Raw genomic sequence first — 4,104 nt, 5'->3', positions numbered from 1 at the left:
GGCGGGGGGGGGGGGGGGATTATTAACAGTTTTTAAAGCAAACCTGGCCTGTAAACAGTTGTCCATCCCGGTGTCCTGTGCCAGCTTTGAGCTGAGCATCTTTGAACTTGGACACTCTCCTACGGTTCTGTGTGCGCTCATCTACCGCCCACCTCGTTCTAAGGACTTCATAAATGAATTCTCTGACTTTTTGGCTGATATCACACAGAGATACACTCACTTTTTGCTTATTGGTGACTTTAATTTGCATGTCTGTTGTCAGGAGAAGCCCTTAGTGAAGGACTTTCTAGATTTATTGGACTCTTTTGGCTTAGCTCAGCAGGTGAAGGGTCCTACCCAGGCACACGGTCACACGCTGGACCTCGTTTTAACACGCGATGTCTCTGTTTCTAATTTGAAAATAGGTGACAATGTTTTTCAGATCACATGCCTGTATTGTTTGACTTCACCCCCCCTTGTCATACTGCTAAGACGTGCATTCCTGCACGTACGCGTTCTATTAACCGTTTCACTGCTGCTCGTTTTAATGAAGGTTTTAATTCTGAGAGGATCGAACAGTTCCCGGTGTCTCTTACCACTGAGGAGCTAACCTCTCAGTTCAACTCTGCCTGTTTAGATGTTCTGGACCATGTTGCTCCCCTTAAGACCAGAAAAACGAAACTTAAATCAGAGCCTTGGCTGAATGACGTCACGCGAGCCGTTAGGCGGCAGTGTCGCAGAGCTGAACGAAGGTGGAGGAAGGACAGGCTGCAGGTTTCTTTTCAAATGTTAAGGGAGAGTTGGCGTCACTATCAGAAAACCGTTAAAGCTGCCAAATGTAAATTCTTCTCTGATTTAATTGTCTCCAACTCCCACAACCCCCGAGTTCTTTTCTCCACCCTGAACTCAGTTCTACACCTCAGTGAGCCTTCACCTCTGGAAGCCTCAACTGAGCTGTGTGAAAACTTCCTCCATTTCTTTTTAGAAAAAGTGGCAAACACCCGGGCACTCATTTCTCCACCAGCTCATGATCTGTCCATCCCATCTCAGTGTGTGGCTGTGTTTGACCACTTTGAGCCCATCTCTCTGTCCTCTCTGGAGCAGGTAATGTGCAGCATGAAGCCATCTGGTTCCCCCTTTGATGTGGTCCCCCCTCGACTACTAAATGAAGTTTTTCCTACCCTAGATCCTTTTATTCTCGCTATTCTGAATAGCAGTTTATCCTCAGGTGTGGTGCCAAAGACTTTTAAACATGCTGCTGTCCAGCCCCTCCTGAAGAAACCTAACCTTGACCCCTCAGTCATGTCCAACTTCTGGCCTGTCTCCAGACTCCCATTCACCTCTAAACTACTGGAAAAAATTGTGGAGTCTCAGTTGAAACAGTTTTGGGGGGATCACGCTATCCTAGAGTTATTCCAGTCTGGCTTCAAATCTCTCCATAGCACTGAAACTGCTCTACTGAAAGTTTTTAATGACATTTTCATATCCACAGACGCAGGTGATTCTGTGCTGCTTGTCCTATTGGACCTTGCATCTGCTTTTGACACCATCAACCACAAGATCCTCATTTCTAGACTGGAGCAGTGGGTGGGCATCACAGGGCCAGCCCTTAAATGGTTTGGGTCCTACCTCTCTGGCAGAACCTTCTGTGTCAATATCAAAGATTTTAGTTTGGCATCGACAGCGCTCCAGTGGGGGGTACCACAGGGGTCCATCCTCGGTCCCCTTCTCTTTCTTTATACCTGCTGCCACTAGGTGCTATCTTCCGCAAACACAACATACCATTTCATTTCTACGCCGATGATTGCCAAATTTACTTCCCCCTGAGGCACAGAGGCACACACTCTATTCAGCCTCTTCTTGACTGCCTGGCTGACATCCGGGACTGGATGGCTTTAAACTTCTTAAGCTTCAATGAGAAGAAGTCTGAAGTCATGCTGTTCCATCCCAGTGGCTCACTCATGAACCATGACATTGACCTTTTCTCTCTAGCCCCGCTAGAGAAACAAAAGGTCACTAATCTGGGGGTGATAATGGACCCGTCCTTAAAACTCAACAGTCACGTAAACATGATGGTCAAATCCTGTTTTTTTCAGCTGAGACGGCTGTCTAAGCTGAAGCCTATACTCTCCAAAAAGAACCTTGAGACAGTGATCCACGCCTTCATAACATCTAGGCTTGATTACTGCAATTCACTTCTGTTTGGAATCAGTCAGTCCTCCATTGCTCGTCTACAACTGGTCCAAAATGCTGCAGCACGATTTTTAACTGGTACAGGCTATAGAGAGCACATCACGCCAGTTTTGGCCTCCCTGCACTGGCTACCCATTCACCTTCGGATCCAATTCAAAATTCTCATGTATGTTTTTTTTATTTTTTATTTTTTTATTTATCAGGAGAATATATAATTGACATTACATACATTATACAAAATTTACATGACTTCTCCAATTTTTTCTTTTTTTTCCTTCCCCCTTTTCCCCCCTCCCTCCCCTCTTCCCCTCCCTCCCCTTCCCCCCTTAACCAAAAACAAGACAAAATAAGGAAAGAAAAAAAAAGGAGAGGGAAAAAAAAAAAAAGAGAGAGAGGGGGAGGAGGAACGAACAGGAGGGACCCAACAAACCAAAAGGAAAACAGTATTTCAGTCTTTCATTTATCCTCTAAAAACAAGTCACATGGTAATGTGATGAGTCAATCATATCAGTCTATACGCTATGAAGGTAAAGATTTTACATATGACACAAAGGGTGTCCACTTGTGGGTAAATTTTTCTGAACTACCTTTCACTGTTAGTAAAATTTTTTCCATCTTCAAGTATGATCTTACAGTATTAAGCCATTGTGATGTGGATGGTGGTGTGGGAGATTTCCAGGCGAGCAAAATACAACGTCTGGCAAGGAGAGAGCAAAAGGCCAAGACCTCCCCCTGCTGGCGGGATAGATTAAGTGTGGTCCCAGGAACTCCAAAAATAGCAATAAGTGGATCACTTTGAAACTGAATCTTAAAAACTCCTGAGAGTATGGAGAAAAAATATTTCCAAAACCCTTGCAGTTTTGGGCAGAAAAAGAACATATGACTTAAGTTGCAAGGTGAAGTCTGACATCTATCACACTGGTCTGGTATTGAGGGGAACATTTTAGATAAACGTGTTTTTGAGAAGTGTACTCTATTTATTACTTTAAATTGTATTAACTGTAGTCTGGCACATGGTGTACTCTGACGTATGCTGAGAATAACTTTATCCCACCATGAATCTGATAGTTTAACACCCAGTTCACGTTCCCATGCAGTTCTAGTTTTACCCAATGAATCGGCCTCTATTGCCATAAGTTTTCCATAAATAATTGAAAGAGGAGATTTCAAATTGGGGCTCAAAACTAAGAGTTCAACCCATGGTGGGTCAGTAGGCAAAGCTAGAAAATTTTGAAACTGCGATGAAACGCAATGCCTAATTTGGAAGTAAAGAAACAAATGTGAAGTGGGTAGATTAAATTTAGAAGACAATTCTGAAAAACTAAGAAATAAACCATCTTCGTACAGGTCTCTCATTGTTCTAATACCTTTCTCATACCAAATTCTATAGGCAGCATTATTAGATGCTGGAGAAAAAATGTGATTCTTTAGTAACGGCATTTTATTAGAGGGTGATACAAATTTAAAGTGGGACCTAAATTGTGACCAGATCCTGAGTGTTGAGAGCACTATAGGATTTGTAGTAACTGAGGATAATTTAATTGGTAATGATGAATAAATAATTGAAGCGGGCGAAAAAGATGCAGAAATCGACTGAATTTCAAGTTTACACCAAATCAGATCAGGTGAATTTAACCAATAAGTCAGTTTATGGATATGTGAGGACCAGTAATACATTGTAAAATTAGGTAGAGAAAGACCCCCGTTTGTGGTGAACTGTTGTAATAAAGAAAGTCTCATTCTGGGGGCCTTTCCGTTCCATAAAAAAGATGAGACCATCTGATCCAGGGACCTGAAGAACTGTTTGGGCAAGAACAGAGGGATATTTTGATATAAAAACAAAAGTCTAGGTAGCACATTCATTTTGATAATATTAATCCTACCAATCAATGAAAGAGGGAGAGAGTTCCATCTCTGTAAATCTGATGCAAT

This window comes from Nematolebias whitei, chromosome 18 (assembly GCF_014905685.2).
Source record: "Nematolebias whitei isolate Nwh7 chromosome 18, NemWhi1, whole genome shotgun sequence".
NCBI classification, from domain to species: domain Eukaryota; kingdom Metazoa; phylum Chordata; class Actinopteri; order Cyprinodontiformes; family Rivulidae; genus Nematolebias; species Nematolebias whitei.
The sequence above is the reverse complement of the archived record's forward strand: the minus strand, read 5'-3'. Positions refer to the sequence as shown.